This window comes from Ranitomeya variabilis, chromosome 2, assembly GCF_051348905.1.
Source record: "Ranitomeya variabilis isolate aRanVar5 chromosome 2, aRanVar5.hap1, whole genome shotgun sequence".
NCBI classification, from domain to species: Eukaryota; Metazoa; Chordata; class Amphibia; order Anura; family Dendrobatidae; genus Ranitomeya; species Ranitomeya variabilis.
The window spans coordinates 643,282,183-643,301,363 of record NC_135233.1 but is presented as its reverse complement, the minus strand read 5'-3'; the positions used below and the strand labels follow the sequence as shown (position 1 = coordinate 643,301,363).

The window sequence follows — 19,181 nt, the reverse complement described above, 5'->3', positions numbered from 1 at the left end:
GTAGTCTGCAAACTTGTCCCGCATTCTGGAGACTGCTACTGGACTGCGAAAAGTTGTGTTGTGGTAATCCCGCAAGGTGCTTTCTGACACATTATCCTCCAGGGAAACATGTTCTTTGGATAAAACAAAATTGTGAAGTAGCACACAAGCCTTCACCACATCATCAACAGTGTCAGTCTGCAGTTTAATTGCAGTTAGTAGTATTGTCCATTTAGCAGTTAGGATGCCAAAAGCACATTCCACTACTCTTCGTGCTCTGGTTAAGCGGTAATTAAAAATTTTCTTCCTCTGGGTCAGTCCACTACTTCCAAAGGGTTTAAGCAAATGTGGGGAAAGCTGAAAGGCATCATCTCCAACGCAAACAAATGGTAACGGTGGACCGGTGGTTCCAGGGAGAGGTCTAGGGGGCGGAAAGTCAAATGTCTCTCCATACAAACGACGCCCCATTGGTGAAGTTTTAAAAATCTGGGAGTCATTTGCGCGTCCATACGCACCGATATCCACAGCGATAAACTTGCAGTGTGCGTCGGCTATGGCCATCAATACAATTGAGAAGTACTTCTTATAGTTGTAAAATTCTGATCCAGAGCCAGAAGGTTTGACGATCCTTATATGCTTCCCATCGACTGCTGTGACACAATTTGGGAACTGGCATATCTGTTCAAAATTTTGTGCAATCTCCAGCCACCTCTCCTGTGATGGTTCTGGAATATATTCTGCTTGTAAGCAATCCGACAATGCCCGGCAGGTATCTCTGATGATCCCTGAGATGGTGGATATCCCAAGCCTGAACTGGAAATGTGGGGATAAAAACGACTCTCCAGTTACAAGGAATCTGTTAACAAAAGAAAAAGACAATAATAACAACTTCAAAAAACAACATTGCAGTTATAAGTCTGATGAATGAGAATCATTTAAAAAAAAAACAAAAAAAAACTTACCGAATAGTCACCATGAGACGCTCTGCTGGTGATATGGAGAAGCGCATCTGGGTGTCTCGTCTCCGTATAGAGTATTCCACATGGCCCAATAAAATTTCAAAATTTTCGGCTTTCATTCGCACATAGTTGAAGAACTTCGGAGGGTTTTCCCTCAGTTCAATGTACAGTGTGGAATAAACACCACGGGTCATGCGTTGGGCTGTGATGGGATGGATCTACAGCCTTCCCTTCCGCCGCTGCTGCAGGATGCGCAGTCTTTCCTCCTCCTTGTCCCGAACGATGACTGCCAACCGATTTGCCTCAAAACTAAAATCAGCACAGATCTTCGCTATGTTTGCCAGCACCCCTTCCATCTTTGCCACTTTCTGTACAACCTTTCAAAGATGTGATGTAAATACACTGTATATATAGTTTTCCAGTAGTTTCCAGTAGCCAATCACATTGAGATCCTCCCTTTTAAAAAAAACAGATCCGTCAAAAAACGGTTACAACAGATGTAAAAAAGGTCGCAACGGATCCGTTTTTGTGACGGATCAGTATAACTGATCCGTCAGAAAAACGGATCTGTCGGAACCGTTTTTCCAACAATTGTGACGGATCCGTCACGATGTCGGGGCTGACTGACGCCAAACAACTGAAGTGTGAAAGAAGCCTTAGGTAGCAAAAACCTGGTGACACATTCCTTTATAAAAAAAAAAAACAAACAAAAAAACCCCCTGAAAAATGCAAATGATGAATTGGAAATAAAATGTTTAATGACAATTCTTCCAATATTTACTGCTACAACTGTTTTCCCCCTTCCCATATTAGTAGTTCTGCTGCAACCACTTGTCTTTATTTCCTTATTTCTATATCCTGCTGTGTATAAATATGTGACTCTTCAGTTGTCATGTTAAACCAAGTCCAATGGAGAGACCCAAGTAGTCAAGAAAGCTTGCAATTAATCATCACCTATTCAGCTAGGCATTAAAAAGATATCAAACACTGAGGACACACTTTTTATTATTAAAATATGTTCATATTTAAAGGTTATGGGTACAAAAAATAAAAATGTATGCACAAGGCATTTGACGCTTTTTTTAATTTTTCTGAAGAAAAAAAAACAGTGTTTTTTTTAATACACACATTTTTGCTTTTGTTCTTTTTTTCCATTCATTAGAATGGGTGAAAAACACTGAAAGAATTGAAGCTGCAGATTTAAAAAAAAATGCCCAGCAGCTCAAAAACACAAGCAAAAACTAAAATGCAGCTTGTGAATTGAATTTTTGACATCACATTCATTTTGCTAGTACTATAAAACACTGCATGTGTGAACATATCCTTTGTGCACATAAATATTGCCTAGAATAAACTGTGCATACATAAAGAAAAAGATCAATGTGACATCCATGTATTAAAGATTAATATACAATGCTATATTCCCGAGGAAGCTACCATTGGGCAGCGATTCACAGGGGATTTCCCACAGAAAGTTATCTTAGCCATGATCCTCCCTGTTAACAATGGTTAGTAAATTCACCTTTGCAATGTGAGCTCAGATCAGATCATTGAGCAGTAATTAAAGAAAATGTAACGGAGTAAAAAAAAAAAAATTATTTGTTTAGCTATGGGTTTTATTTACAGGAAAGATATACAGTATATCTTGGTACCGTGCTAGCCAATGGATAGAAAAATATTTAGAATTGAGAGTCCTCAGTAGATAACTAGTTAACTACTGAGGACTCAATTCTAAGGGTTTTATTTAGTAACTAGCTGTACTACCCGGCTTCGCCCGGGTTAATGACTGCTGTTAGCAAAATAGAATGTGTTAACAAAAATTTATTCTGCACACAAAAACCACAAAACAAATAGATAGAAATGTAATTATTAAAAGGCAAAAACTAAGCTAATAGAAGAATTTCACAACATATATTAGCTTTGTTATACGGAGAATGTCTTTGTTGCCTATATTAACCAATCAGAGCTCAGGTTAATTAACTGTAGCAAAATAGAAGCTGAGCTGTGATTGGTTGCTTTTGGCAGCCTGATAAATCCCCAGCCAACAGGAAGCCCTCCCCCCTGGCAGTATATATTAGCTCACACATACACATAATAGACAGGTCATGTGACTGACAGCTGCCGGATTCCTATATGGTACATTTGTTGCTCTTGTAGTTTGTCTGCTTATTAATCAGGTTTTTATTTTTGAAGGACAATACCAGACTTGTGTGTGTTTTAGGGCGAGTTTCATGTGTCAAGTTGTGTGTGTTGAGTTGCGTGTGGCGACATGCATGTAGCGACTTTTGTGAGATGAGTTTTGTGTAGCGACATTTTGTGTGTCGAGTTGCATGTGACAGGTTAGTGTAGCAAGTTGTGTGCAGCAAGATTTGTGCATGGCGAGTTTTGCGCGTGGCGAGTTTTATGTGTGGTGCGTTTTGAGTATGTGCAAGTTTTGTGTGAGGCAACTTTTGCATGTGGTGCAACTTTTGTACATGTGGCAATTTTTCTGTGTGTGCAAGTTTTGCATGAGGTGAGTTTTCCATGAGGTGAGTTTTGCACGTGTGGCAAGTTTTGCGTGAGCCTAGTTTTGCATATGGCGAGTTTTGCATGTAGCGAGTTTTGCGTGTTGCGAGTTTTGAGTGGTGACTTTTGTGTTTCGACATTTATGTGGCGAGGTTGGTGTGTGTGTGGTGAAATGTGTGCTGAGGGTCGTATATGTGTTCAAGCACGTGGTAGTGTGTGGCGCATTTTGTGTTTGTGTTCATATCCCCGTGTGTGGTGAGTATCCCATGTCGGGGCCCCACCTTAGCAACTGTACGGTATATACTCTTTGGCGCCATCGCTCTCATTCCTTAAGTCCTCATTGTTCACATCTGGCAGCTGTCAATTTTCCTCCAACACTTTTCCCTTCACTTTTTCCCCATTATGTAGATAGGGGCAAAATTGTTTGGTGAATTGGAACGCGCGGGGTTAAAATTTCACCTCACAACATAGCCTATGACGCTCTCGGGGTCCAGACGTGTGACTGTGCAAAATTTTGTGGCTGTAGCTGCGACGGTGCAGATGCCAATCCCGGACATACACACATACATACATACACACATTCAGCTTTATATATTAGATATACCTGTATGTAATCTCCTGTATATAGTATATACCTGTGTGTCATCTCACCTATATATAGTATATATCTGTGTGTCATCTCCTCCTGTATATAGTATATACCTGTATGTCATCTCCTCCTATACATAGCATATACCTGTATGTCATCTCCTCCTGTATATACTATATACCTGTAGGTAATCTGCTCCTGTATATAGTATATACCTGTGTGTCATCTCCTCCTGTATATAGTATATACCTGTATTTCATCTCCTCCTGTATGTAGTATGTACCTGTATGTCATCTCCTCCTCTATATAGTATATACCGGTGTGTCATCTCTCCTGTATATAGTATATATCTGTGTGTCATCTCCTCCTGTATATAGTATATACCTGTGTGTCATCTCCCCTGTAAATAGTATATAACTGTGTGTCATCTCCTCCTGTATATAGTATATATCTGTATGTCATCTCCTCCTGTATTAGCCCTCGTTCACACGTTATTTGGTCAGTATTTTTACCTCAGTATTTGTAAGCTAAAATGGCAGCCTGATAAATCCCCAGCCAACAGTAAGCCCACCCCCTGGCAGTATATATTAGCTCACACATACACATAATAGACTGGTCATGTGACTGACAGCTGCCGGATTCCTATATGGTACATTTGTTGCTCTTGTAGTTTGTCTGCTTATTAATCAGATTTTTATTTTTGAAGGATAAGCCGGATTACTTACCGGTAATGCTCTTTTAATGAGTCCACGACAGCACCCCACATGAGAGAGAGGGATCCGCCCCATAGGAACAGGAAATCTACAGAATAAAAGGAGGCGGTCCCCTCTCCTCCTCAGTTTAGTTTACAGAGTATAAAAAGGGAACCGCAAAAGCTTTAGTATTAATTCTTATTCAGCAACATCAATTTCTTAAACTCTATACAACCATTATTTGTGAACTTTAAAGAAAGAACTGTGTATAATCAGGGTGGGTTGTAAATGGGTGCTGTCGTGGACTCATTAAAAGAGCATTACCGGTAAGTAATCCGGCTTTTTACCCTTCGCCACGACAGCACCCCACATGAGAGATTTTCAGAGAGTCATTATTTGGGTCGGATTATTGTACTAAGAACAGCTCTACCAAAGGTTAGATCAGAAGATGAGGATAGATCAAGTCTATAATGGTTGTAGAAGGTAGAAGGTGTAGACCAGGTTGCGGCCTTACATATCAAATGAATTGGTACATCCGCCTGTTCCGCCCAGGAGGAAGCCATGGCTCGTGTTGAATGCGCCTTTATGCCCTTTGAAGTATAGGCCAAACAGATTGCTTCTCTGATCCACCGAGATATGGTAGCTCTTGTAACCCCATGTCCTTTCTTGCGGCCCTGAAAGGAGATAAACAGAGCCCTACTCTGCCTCCATGTCTGAGACCTCACTATGTAAGTCAGGATGGCTCTTCTGACATCTAAGGTGTGGAACTTATGTTGTTCTGGAGTAACAGGAGAATCAAAAAAGGAAGGGAGAAATATTTCCTGAGATCTGTGATAGGTGGATGCCACCTTAGGGAGGTATGAGGGATCAGGTTTTAGGACTATTCGATCTTGAAATACTAGCAAGAAAGGTGGGTCTACTGATAGGGCCTGGATGTCACTAACCCTCCTAGCTGAGGTTAGGGCTACCAATAGGGCTACTTTATACGTTAGAACATTTAGAGGTATGGAATCTAGTGGTTCAAACGGGGAGCCAGTTAAGGATTCTAGCACTAAATTCAAATCCCATGGAGGTAGATGGGGAATATGGACCGTATTACTTCATTCACAAGACTTAATAAATCTGGAGACCCATCTATCAGCTGCTATATTACATCCATATAGGGCTCCTAATGCTGAGACCTGGACTCTCAAGGTGTTTACTGATAATCCTAATTCTCTGCCTAGTTGTAGGAACTCTAGAATAGGTGTCACTGGCACTTGTCTAGTGAATGGTATTGTATAAAAGCTTAAGAATTTTTTCCATACCCTACTATATATTAGGGTGGTAGATCTTTTCCTACTTAGTAGCAGGGTGTTTACTAGTTGTTCTGAAAATCCCCTTGAACTTAGTAACTGCCGCTCAAATTCCACGCCGTCAAGTGAAGCCATTTCACTTGTTGGTGGAAGAAGGGCCCCTGGAACAGCAGTTCCTTGTCTGATGGAAGAATCCACGGGTCGCATAGACACATGCTCTGGAGACAAGAGAACCACGGTCTCTTTGGCCAAAAGGGTGCGATGAGGATTACCCTTGCAAATCTTTTTACCTGTCTGTTGCTTCTTGTGGCAAACAGATCTATTTGAGGTATACCCCATGATCTTGTTATTGCTCTGAATATGTCTCTGTTTAGGGTCCATTCTCCCTGGCGTAGCCTGTTTCGACTGAGGTAGTCTGCTCTGGTATTTTCTACCCCTCTGATATGTAGGGCTGTTAGGGATGCAAGATGAGTCTCTACCAATTGGAAGATCTCTCCTGCTATGGTCATCAGACTTCCTGACCGTGTACCACCCTGACGGTTTACATAGGCCACTGTGGTGGAATTGTCCGAGAAAACTCTTACATGTGCTCCTTGGATCTGTGGAAGAAAATGATTTAAGGCATTTTCCACCGCTCTTAATTCTTTCCAATTGGAAGAACATGTTAACTCTGCTTGATTCCAGGTGTCTTGGACCACATTATCCTCCATATGTGCACCCCACCCCGTAGGGCTGGCGTCGGTAGTAATTATTTTAGACGGGTCTACTATCCAAGGTACACCCTCTGAAAGGTGTCCCATATCTAGCCACCATGATAGGGATTCTATGACATTCCTGGAAAGAGTTAGTTTACTCTCCAGATGTTGTTTTTTCCCCTGGATTGATAATACTTCATACTGTAACTGACGGGTATGGAATTGAGCCCACGGTACAGCTGGGATACATGAGGATAATGATCCTAATAAGGACATAGCCTTTCTTAGTGTCATGTGGGGATTTTTTATTGCCTTTGACACCTTTGACTGAATGGTTACTTTTTTTGAATGCGGGAGGAAGCTTTTTTGACTTACGGAGTCTAGCTGGATCCCTAGAAATATTTGAGTGGTCTCTGGGTTCAGTCTGGACTTTTCGAAGTTGACGATCCAACCCAACTCCTGTAGGGATGAGATGGTGTTAGACAATCGCATTTTACATTGAGATATAGAATCTCCTACTACCAGAAAATCATCCAGGTAGGGTATTATCAAAGTGTCCCATTGGCGTAGATGAGCCATCACTTCTAATATCACTTTTGTGAAGATGCGGGGAGCCATAGAAAGCCCAAAGGGCATTGCTACATATTGAAAGTGACGAACCTGTCCCTCCAGGAAGACAGCTACCCTTAGGTACTGCTGGTGTTCGGTATGTATGGGAAGATAGTAGGCATCTTTTAGGTCTATCCCGGCCATGACACACCTAGGGAACAAAAGTTTGATGGCAGAACTAATAGATTCCGTTTTGAATGTATGGTTACGCAAAAACGAATTTAATCTTTTGAGATTTATGATGGTTCTAAATGAACCATCTGGTTTATTGATCAAAAACAAAGGGGAATAGAACCCCCTTCCCTCTTGATCTCGGGGAACCTCTATTAATACTTTTTTAGATAGAAGAGATAGGATCTCGGATTCTAGAGCTCTTTGTTGTTCTTGTCCCCTTGGAGATGTTATTATAAAGGAATCCCAAGGGATTCTCTCAAACTCTAGTTTTATCCCATATTTAATAATGTCCAGAATCCAATGGCTAGATGTTATTCGCTCCCATTTGGAAAATAAATATTTTAATCTACCGCCCACTTCATAGTTAGCGGTACTTGCTACGTTTTGGATTATAGGATCCGGTAAACAGAGCACCTTTTTGTTTTGGGTCCTTTGTTTCCCAGCTCTCCCTTTGCTCAGTAGGTTTGTTCCTGGTAAAGGGGCGTCTTCTGAAGGCTCTCCTGTAAGAGGGAAGATATTGGTTAGGGAAGCCCTTCTTCCGCTCTCCTGCTTTATTTAAGAGCTCATCTAGTGTTTTCCCAAACAGGAATTCACCCTGGCAGGGGATCGCACAAAGTTTTGCTTTGGCCTGTGCGTCCCCTTTCCAGTTTTTTAACCAGAGTGCTCGCCGGGCTGTGTTTACTAGGCCGGCTGACCTGGCTGCTAGGCGTAGCGAATCCACAGAGGCATCAGCTAGGAACGCTACTGCCTCTTTCATTAGAGGGATTTTCGATAGAGGTGGAGCTTCGAGAAATATAATCCTAATTTGTTCCTCAAGCTGCTCCGTCCACACTAGCAGCGACCTTGCAGTGCAGGTACCAGAAATAGCTGGCCTGAATGCCCCCGTGTTAGCCTCCCATGATCTTTTAAGTAAGGCCTCTACCTTTCGGTCTAATGGGTCAGTTAGAGTCCCCGAGTCTTCAACAGGTAAGACCGATTGCTTGTAAGTTGAGGCTACTGCGGCATCAACTTTTGGTATTTTTGACCAAGAATTTAGCTCTTCATTGCTAAAGGGATAGCGTCTCTTAGCAGATGATGGCAAGAATCCCCTTGTATGCTTTTTTTCCCACTCCTTTTTAACTAGTTCTTTAATTGTGGGTATGACGGGGAAGGATCTACGCTTTTTTTGTCCTAACCCCGCAAACATAATGTCTTGAGCTGACTTCTTTCCCTTCTCGTCTGGGCACCCCATCGTACTTCTAACAGCTTTTACTAAGTTGTCAACGCTGCTATTGGGTAGACAAAGTCCCCCTTCATTTTCGGATGAACTCGGCTGAGTTTCATCTTACTCTGCGGATCTATGTATCAATTCTGACTCCGAGCTTGCTGGAGATTGGGACCTGCTTGGCTGTCGGGTTCTGGTGCTACTTGCATGCGCCAAACCCTGCATTTCTTCACGGATTATGGCTCTAACATCAGACAGAGTCATTACATTCTCCTGCCGTAAGGTCAGTATAATGCATTCTGAGCATAATCTCTTTGTATATGAGTCCGGGAGGGGTTGCAAACATAGCACATTCTTTGTGCTTGGATTTATGTGTCCTTTTCTTAGTCTAGAGGGGATACAGGAGGAACATATATCAGCATATGGGAAGAGACTTTTTTTAAAAACTCACCCAGTGAAGCTGACAGGTACCGGTTCTGGAGGCGGATTCTTTGATAAAAGATCCCTCTGTTTGGTGGCAGATCGCTTTTCCTGAGGTCGATCCTCACTTTTAGTGCTGCTCCTGGCGCTTGTCTCCTTGCTGGGAGAACGCTCTGTTGCAGGCAAGTGCGCTACATCGGCCGGTGAAGCCATACTTACACACACCGGTCGACGCTAGCGCTGCACTTTTAAATGTGGCGCCGAATCTCCTGCCTCCCCGGACCCAACCCGGAAGTGCTCCAGCGACTTCCGGGTTAGACGCGCCGCTCCTTCTCACCATGCGGCGGCTGCTGGATAAAAAGCTTGCCGCTGAGCGCGCGCGTCCTCATGGAGCCGGGCGGACCAGCGGCACCGGACCCGGACCATGGCGACCGATCAGACGAGGGGGGAGGCTGCAAACAGTGGCTCCCCCGCCGCTGCCTCTGGAACCGCAGCCCCTGCCGTTCCCACAGACACCGACGCAGGCGGGTGCATGGCCCAGGAATCCTCTTGCTGCAGGTACTCCGGATTCCCAAAGAAACAGGAAACCTAAACTGAGGAGGAGAGGGGACCGCCTCCTTTTATTCTGTAGGTTTCCTGTTCCTATGGGGCGGATCCCTCTCTCTCATGTGGGGTGCTGTCGTGGCGAAGGGTAAAAATACCAGACTTGTGTGTGTTTTAGGGTGAGTTTCATGTGTCAAGTTGTGTGTGTTGAGTTGCGTGTGGCGACATGCATGTAGGGACTTTTGTGAGATGAGTTGTGTGTGGCGACATGCGTGTAGCAACTTTTTGTGTGTCGAGTTGCATGTGACAGGTTAGTGTAGCAAGTTGTGTGTAGCAAGTTTTGCGCATGGCGAGTTTTGCGCGTGGCGAGTTTTATGTGTGGTGCCTTTTGAGTATCTGCAAGTTTTGTGTGAGGCAACTTTTGCATGTGTTGCAACTTTTGTGCATGTGGCAATTTTTATGCGTGTGGCAATTTTTCTGCGTGCGCAAGTTTTGCGTGTGGCGAGTTTTCCATGAGGTGAGTTTTGCACGTGTGGCGAGTTTTGCATGTGGAGAGTTTTGCACGTGGCGAGTTTTGAGCGGCGACTTTTGTGTTTCTACTTTTATGTGGCGAGGTTGGTGTATGTGTGGTAAAATGTGCGCTGAGGGTGGTATATGTGTTCGAGCACGTGGTAGTGTGTGGCGCATTTTGTGTGTGTGTTCATATCCCCATGGTGGTGTGGTGATTATCCCATGTTGGGGCCCCACCTTAGCAACTGTACAGTATATACTCTTTGGCGCCATCGCTGTCATTCTTTAAGTCCCCCCTTGTTCACATCTGGCAGCTGTTAATTTGCCTCCAACACTTTTCCTTTCATTTTTTCCCCATTATGTAGATAGGGGCAAAATTGTTTGGTGAATTGGAAAGCGCGGGGTTAAAATTTCACCTCACAACATAGCTTTGACGCTCTCTGGGTCCAGACGTGTGACTGTGCAAAATTTTGTGCCTGTAGCTGCGACGGTTCAGATGCCAATCCCGGACATACACACATACATACATACACACATTCAGCTTTATATATTAGATTAATATATAGGAGACCAATTCCAGTAAGCAAGTAACCCCTTCTTGACCAGGCAATATTCCTTTTTTGTGCTTTTCTTCTCCCTCTTTCAAGAGCCGTACTTTTTTTATTTTTCCATAAACTTAGCTATATACGAGGGCTTGTTTTCTGTGGGACGAGATATGCTTTTGAATTACACCTTTTATTTTATTATGTGAGGTACTGGGAAGTGGGGGAAAAAAAAAGTTGCACGTTGTGGCCAAATAGCGAAAAAATGCAGCTCTGCATGGTTTTATTATTATTATTTATTTTTATTTTTTTACAGTGTTCAAAGAATCAAAGTCAGGGAGCTGACATATGTGGTAACTGCTGTTGATGTTGGTAAGGGCATAATGCAGGGAGAATGCACTTCTCTATGGAAGTAATTAAATTTGCCTGCTTTTTTATTAAAGGGAACCTGTCACCCCCAAAATCGAAGATGAGCTAAGCCCACCGGCATCAGGGGCTTATCTTCAGCATTCTGGAATGCTGTAGATAAGCCCTCCGATGTATCCTGAAAGATGAGAAAAAGAGGTTAGATTATACTAAAGTAAAGTACGCCTGCGCCGGAGCCGCAGCGTGAAGACAAGAAGAGGACGTCATCGTAAGAAGATGGGAGGACCATGACGCCCATCGGACCAGACCGCATCAGGACCGCCCTTGGGTGAGTATAATCTAACCTCTTTTTCTCATCTTTCAGGATACATCGGGGCTTATCTACAGCATTCCAGAATGCTGTAGATAAGCCCCCAATGCCTATGGGCTTAGCTCACCTTTGATTTTGGGGGTCACAGGTTCCCTTTAAATGAGTCTTCTTGCTTTAAAGAGGAAGTGTCGCCAGGTCAAAAGTAGCCAGTTTATGCTCAAATTATTCCTGTTGCTCCGCTGAGATTTCAATTTTTGTATTTATATTTTTTTAAATCAGTCGTACGGCTAGAGAATTTTTTATTTTTTTTTACTTCGTGCTATTTTTATGGTCTTCACAAGGGGGGGGGTGTTTGGGCGTGTCTGCATTATTATTTTGTCAGCCCCCAGAGAATGCAGGAGCCACACGCCACACCCCCTTGCAAAGACCAGAAAAATTTGAACTAAATTAAAAGGTCCACATCTCTGGAACCATGTGGCAAATTTAACAGACAAAAAAATAAATTAATCAGGGGAGCAGCGGAAAAAAGTAAGAGAACACATGACCACAGATATGGAATTTACCGTATTTTTCGGACAATAAGATGCACTTTTTTTCCTCCAAATTTGGGAGAAAAGTGTGGAGTGCGTCTTATGGTCTAAATTAAATATGTGGGGAGGGGACAGCGGCGGAGTAAGAGCGCACTGGGATCGCACTCCCAGGAGGCAGGAAAATGTCCCCACTGCAGTATTCCGGCGCTGGGGAAACCACTTTGTCCCGATGCTTAAAGTGAAGGAATATTCATTAGCCGCTTCACCGCCCACCTGTCAGCGCCGAGCAGTGGGCAGGAGCGTCAAATGAATATTCCTTCACTTAAACAGCGGACTCACATGGTTTCCCCAGCGCCGGAATCCTGCAGCGGCTGGGGAGATCATGTGCCCGGAGGAAGAGGGGGCAGGAGCATGGTGCCAGAAGAGGGATCACCGCATACCTAACAGCACAGCCCGAGCCTACTGATACAGAGTGCTCAAGTATAGGTCCTGTGTGAGGTCATGAAGAGGGCGGGCTGGAGCATTACATGGCAGCACAGAGCCCTCCCTCTTCATAATGTCATCACAGGTCCTGCAGACACAGCGCGTCAGAGGGGGTGAGCTTGGCTCCAGGGCATCTTTCTACACACATCATGGGTAAGCATTAAAGCAACTAAAGGCACGGTCTCAGTTTGGTGTGCACTGTCACTATGGCAGCCCCGGGGACTTTTTTTCATGATAGGCATCTTTGACAAATCTGACTTTCATTTCTTGTGGTAATATGTGCATTTGGGTTAGCATAATTATTGATGTGCATTGGCTTTAAAGATTTTTTCTGTAATTATTACAGCTGATAAGGTGCACTGATACCATTATGATTTAAAGTGCCTTTTTTATTACCATGATTAAATTCACTATGTACATGCATTGATGCCCTGGACCCACGTGTTTAACTAGGGTCGTTTTTCCTTTCTTTGAGATTTTTTTTGTACTATATATGTATACAATATGTAAAGATTTTTTGATACTGTATAACTCCCAGCATGTCATAGGATCTGCAGGACATGATGGGAGTTATAGTTCTCCCATGGGATCTTAAAGCAACACCCCAGTGTTATTTTTCAGTGCTAGATTGGTGCTTTAAATATAAGCCCTGTGCCCCCATTCTTATACTCACCCTCCAGCGTCTTCATATCATACTTTACAGACACCACACTGGTCCCGCAGCACCATCTTCTACCCGTAGCTTTCAACATAATAACATACTGTTATATACAGTCATATGAAAAAGTTTGGGCACCCCTATTAATCTTAAGCTTAATGTTTTATAAAAATTGTTTTTTTTGCAACAGCTATTTCAGTTTCATATATCTAATAACTGTTGGTCACAGTAATGTTTCTGCCTTGAAATGAGGTTTATTGTACTAACAGAAAATGTGCAATCTGCATTCAAACAAAATTTGACAGGTGCATAAGTATGGGCACCCTTATCATTTTCTTGTTTAAAATACTCCTACCTACTTTTTACTGACTTACTAAAGCACTTTTTTTGGTTTTGTAACCTCATTGAGCTTTGAACTTCATAGCCAGGTGTATGCAATCATGAGAAAAGCTACTTAAAGTGGCAACTTGCAAGTTGTTCTCCTGTTTGAATCTCCTCTGAAGGGTGGCATCATGGGCTCCTCAGAACAACTGTCAAATGATCTGAAAACAAAGATTATTCAACATAGTTGTTCAGGGGAAGGATACAAAAAGCTGTCCAAGAGATTTAACCTGTCAATTTCCACTGTGAGAAACATAGTAAGGAAATGGAAGAACACAGGTACAGTTCTTGTTAAGGCCAGAAGTGGCAGGCCAAGAAAAACATCAGAAAGGCAGAGAAGAAGAATGGTGAGATCAGTCAAGGACAATCCTCAGACCATCTCCAGAGAGCTGCAGCATCAACTTGCTGCAGATGGTGTCACTGTGCATCGGTCAACTATACAACGCACTGTGTTTTTTTGCCGCCATGCATAACGCCTTTTTGTATTACCAAACAACTCAATCTTGGTTTCATGAGTCCACAGGACCTTCTTCCAAAAAGAAATTGGCTTCTCCAAATGTGCTTTTGCATACCTCAGCCGACTGTTTGTGGCGTGCTTGCATAAACGGCTTCTTTCGCATCACTCTCCCATACAGCTTCTCCTTGTGCAAAGTGCGTTGTATAGTTGACCAATGCACAGTGACACCATCTGCAGCAAGTTGATGCTGCAGCTCTCTGGAGGTGGTCTGAGGATTGTCCTTGACTGATCTCACCATTCTTCTTTTCTGCCTTTCTGATGTTTTTCTTGGCCTGCCACTTCTGGCCTTAACAAAAACTGTACCTGTGTTCTTCCATTTCCTTACTATGTTCCTCACAGTGGAAATTGAGAGGTTAAACCTCTGAGACAGCTTTTTGTATCCTTCCCCTGAACAACTATGTTGAATAATCTTTGTTTTCAGATCATTTGACAGTTGTTTTGAGGAGCCCATGATGCCACTCCTCAGAGGAGATTCAAACTGGAGAACAACTTGCAAGTGGCCACTTTAAGTAGCTTTTCTCATGATTGCATACACCTGGCTATGAAGATCAAAGCTCAATGAGGTTACAAAACCAAAAAAAGTGCTTTAGTAAGTCAGTAAAAAGTAGGTAGGAGTATTTAAAACAAGAAAATGATAAGGGTGCCCATACTTATGCACCTGTCAAATTTTGTTTGAATGCAGATTGCACATTTTCTGTTAGTACAATAAACCTCATTTCAAGGCAGAAACATTACTGTGTCCAACAGTTATTAGATATATGAAACTGAAATAGCTGTTGCAAAAAAAACAATTTTTATAAAACATTAAGCTTAAGATTAATAGGGGTGCCCAAACTTTTTCATATGACTGTATAATAACACCACATATAATAGTATGTTATTTATGTTATTAAATATTTTACCACATTTTTTTGCTTCAAATATTTTTTTTCCCTATTTTCCACCTCTAAAACCTGGGTGCGTCTTATAGTCCGAAAAATACGGTACATACTTACTGTCACTTGCCATCTAGCTTCTCATCGTCTTCTCTCTACAGTGTATAATGTTCTATTAATACAAGTGAGTGAGAAGCTGTCAGCCCGTTGCCGCCTGCCTAAGCTGAAATTGGAGAGGAATCCTAACCACCTACATATTGTGCACTGAAAGGATTATTCAACTGCAGGCCCATAAACTTACTGCAGAAATTTATGCTGAGCTTGAAAACCTCTTTAATGGCACATTATGTACCAAAAACATATACAATTACATACAACCATAATAAATGTTTATTTACTTAGAACCCTTTCACAGCAACAACTTCTGTCTTCTAACTATGGAATGGAAAGGAAGATGTCTACTTGACATAACCTTAGGGCATCACTATGATCACATAGTGCAACATGGTTGCTGAACAGTCTGCAACTTCCCTAAATTAACCCCTTTACCCCCAAGGGTGGTTTGCATGTTAAAGGGAACCTGTCACCCCGTTTTTTGAAGATGAGCTAAAAATAGCGTTAAATAGGGGCAGAGCTGGGTGTTACATTAGTGTCTTTGTGTGCCTTTATTACCCACCTATGCTGCCGAAATACCTTTGTAAAGTCGCCGTTTTCTGCTGTCACTCACGCTGGTCTGGTCCTATGGGCGTGGTGACAGCGCTGTTTCTCCCCCAGAAAACTGCTCATCATTACGTTGGTGGCGTAGTGGTGTGCGCATGTCCAAAAGGCGAATCCACTGCCCAGGTGATGAAAAACAGCGCGATCTGCGCTATTCAGCCGTATTAACGGTGGGCGCGGCCATCTTTCCTGTGGCCGCGCGTGCGCAGATGGAGCGCTCTGCTGCCCGGGGCTTCAGGAAAATGGCCGCCGCGATCTCCATCTGCGCACGCGCGGAATCCCGCTGCCATTTTCCTGAAGCCCCGGGCAGCAGAGCGCTCCATCTGCGCACGCGCGGCCACAGGAAAGATGGCCGCGCCCACCGGTAAACGGCTGAATAGCGCAGATCCCGCTGTTTTTCATCACCTGGGCAGTGGATTCGCCTTTTGGACATGCGCACACATTAAGCCACCAATGTAATGATGAGCAGGATTCTGGGGGAGAAACAGCGCTGTCACCACACCCATAGGACCAGACCAGTGTGAGTGACAGCAGAAAACGGCGACTTTACAAAGGTATTTCGGCAGCATAGGTGGGTAATAAAGGCACACAAAGACACTAATGTAACGCCCAGCTCTGCCCCTATTTAACGCTATTTTTAGCTCATCTTCAAAAAACGGGGTGACAGGTTCCCTTTAATGACCAGGCCAATATACAATAATCACAGAATGGATAACATATGAATCAGTAATATATACAAATGAGATAATTTACCAGGGCTGGTTAGAGGAGCCTGTGCTGACCAGTCCCAACACGTGTTGCTGCTTGCAGCAGCTTCATATTTGCAGGGCCCTTAACGCCTTTACCCCCAAGGGTGGTTTGCATGTTAATGACCGAGCCAATTTTTACAATTCTGACCACTGTCAATTTATGAGCTCATAACTCTGGAACGCTTCAACGGATCCCAGTAATTCTGACACTGTTTTCTCATGACATATGGTACTTCATGATAGTGGTCAAATTTCTTTGATATGACTTGCATTTATTTGTAAAAAAAAATAAAATGGAAATTTGGCGAAAATTTTGAATATTTCGCAATTTTCAAACTTTGAATTTTCATGCCTTTAAATCACAGAGATATGTTACACAAAATACCTAATAAGTAACATTTCCCACGTGTCTACTTTACATCAGCACAATTTTAAAACCAACATTTTTTTTGTTAGGGAGTTATAAGGGTTAAAACTTGACCAGCGATTTCTCATTTTTACAACACCATTTTGGAATTGAGATCGGACGCCATGTCGCGTTTGGAGAGCCCCTGATGTGCCTAAACAGTGGAAACCCCCACAAGTGACACCATGGAAACTAGACCCCCCCATGGAACTTATCTAGATGTGTGGTGAGAACTTTGAACCCTCAGGTGTTTCACTAAAGTTTATAACGCCCGGGCGTGAAAATAAAAAATAATATTTTTTCCACAAACGATCTTTTGGTCCCCAATTTCTTATTTTCCCAAGGGTAACAGGAGAAATTGGACCACAAAAGTTGTCCAATTTATCCTGAGTACGCTGATATCCCATATGTGGGAGAAAACTACTGTATGGGCGCACGTCGGGACTCGAAAGGGAAGTAGTGATGCTTTGGAATGAAGAATTTGATGGAATGGTCTGCAGTGTCATGTCTTGTTTGGAGAGGCCCTGATGTGCCTAAACAGTGGAAACCCCCCAATTCTAAAGCCAAGCCTAACCCCAACACACCCCTAACCCTAATCCCAACCCTAACCCCAACCGTAACCATAATCCTAACTTTAGCCCTAACCCTAACGGGAAAATGGAAATAAATACATTTTTTTTAGTTTATTATTTTTCCCTAACTAAGGGGGTGACAAAGGGGGGTTTGATTTACTATTTATAGCGGGTTTTTATGATTGACAGCTGTCACACACTAAAAGACGCTTTTTATTGCAAAAAATAGTTTTTGCATCACCACATTTTGTAAGCTATAATTTTTTCATACTTTAGCCCAGTCATGTGAGGTCTTGTTTTTTGCGGGACGAGATGAATGTTTTTATTGGCACCATTTTTGAGCACATGACATTTTTTGATCGCTTTTTATTCAGATTTTTGGGAGGCAGAATGAACAAAAAACAGCAATTCATGAATTTCTTTTGGTGGGTGGGGGGGCGGTGTTTATACCGTTCCACGTGTGGTAAAATTTATAAGGCACCTTTATACTTCGGGTCAGTACGATTACAGCGATACCTCATTTATATCATTTTTTATGTTTTGGCGATTTTATAAAAACTATATATACTATATATTCTATGTAAAAAATAATTATTTTTGCATTGCTTTATTTTGAGAGCTATAACTATTTTTTTGCTGCTGACGCTGTATGGTGGCTTGTTTTCTGCGGGACAAGATGACGTTTTCAGCGGTACCATGTTTATTTATATCCGTCTTTTTGATTGCGTGTTATTCCACTTTTTGTTTGGCGGTATGATAAAGCATTTTTTTTTGCCTTTTTTATGGTGTTCACTAAAGGGGTTAACTAGTGTGACAGTTTTATAGGTCGGGTCGTTACGGACGCGGCGATACTAAATGTGTGTACTTTTTATTGTGTACATTTTTTTATTTAAATATTTATTTCTTGATATATTAAAAAAATCAATATTTATTCTATTTTTACAATTATTTAAAAAAATTTTTTTAATTCATTCTTATTTTTACATTTTGTCCCACTATGGAACAACCATATTTTGCAGGCTGATTGCTTCTATAGCATGCAGATCTGCATGCTACAGAAGCCATCAGCGCTGCACGGAGTTGCACACTGACCTGAGAGACTTCCTGGTCATCACTGCGCATGACCGGAAGTCTCAGCAGTGGAGAGCCGGATGTCGTCGTGATGTCATCGGGTCTCCATGGCAGCGATCGGGACCCCGCGTCATGCCGCGGGGTCTCCGATCCAAAGGCAGAGGGGTTGTCAGCCCCTCAACAGTGCAATCATGTCTGATCACAGTGTTCCGGGGGTTAAAGTGCCAGGAGCGGTCTGTGACTGCTCCTAGCACTTAGTACCGGGTATCAGCTGTGATAATCAGCTGAAACCCGTCCGTGATCAGCCACGCTTCCCCAGTGAGCGCGGCTGATCGCATGTGGCGTACTATTCCGTCCATGGGAATTATGGCCCAGGTCACATGGACAAAATAGTACGTCTGATGGCAGAAAGGGATTAAGAGAAAGCTGAGGCTATTAACCCATCGATTTTCAGAGAAAACCATTAAAAATGATAACATGCCAGGGAATACAGAACAATATAACTCTATGATGTCTTACTTTAATAATAAAACCCTACATGTGGTTTCTCATGTGGCCACCATGCATATTTTTTTCCTCATCTGAAAGCACCAGTGCCAAGTCTATTGGGAGGTTTTTTGTTTTTTTCTTTTCAGCAGAATGCACAAGGGATGGTAAGTAAATGGAAACACTGGAGAAAAAAAACACACCAGCCTGACCTATATATTTCTTTTTCATTTTGAGTCCACGGCTAACTTTGACAAAAAAAAAAAGTCACAAAAACTGCCATTGTATGTATTCACTGAGTTTCTTACATGGATTTTTGAGTAGATACACTACAAAATCAAGAT

The 19,181-nt window shown here is 42.6% G+C and overlaps 1 protein-coding gene across 2 annotated transcripts in view; it reads right to left on the bottom strand.

Moving 5' to 3' along the window:
* The window catches only part of RAB4A (RAB4A, member RAS oncogene family), an 89,208-nt gene that overhangs the window by 54,777 nt on the left and 15,250 nt on the right, over positions 1-19,181 (bottom strand). The window lies entirely within an intron of this gene.